Source organism: Austrofundulus limnaeus, unplaced genomic scaffold (genome assembly GCF_001266775.1).
Source record: "Austrofundulus limnaeus strain Quisiro unplaced genomic scaffold, Austrofundulus_limnaeus-1.0 Scaffold75, whole genome shotgun sequence".
In the NCBI taxonomy this organism is placed as follows: domain Eukaryota; kingdom Metazoa; phylum Chordata; class Actinopteri; order Cyprinodontiformes; family Rivulidae; genus Austrofundulus; species Austrofundulus limnaeus.
The window spans coordinates 1,893,110-1,893,442 of NW_013952477.1; positions in this window are offsets into that span (position 1 = coordinate 1,893,110).

Here is a 333-nt window from a genome sequence, read left to right on the forward strand (position 1 = left end):
GTATGTTTGGGTTTTATTATTTTCACATATATTTTTTATGATTATATGATGTTTGTCTGCTGGATTTAGGCACCAGTGATCCTGAAGAAGAAGTGGGTAAAGATGATGGATGTTTGTATATATAGGTCAAAACCTAAACCTTTTTCTATAAAATAAATTTTACACAGATGAGGCTGAAGTCTTGGATATGTCAAAATTGATTTAACATCATTAGTATACACTCACCGGCCACTTTATTAGGTATACCACGCTAGTAACGGGTTGGACCCCCTTTTGCCTTCAGAACTGCCTCAATTCTTCGTGGCATAGATTCAACAAGGTGCTGGAAGCATT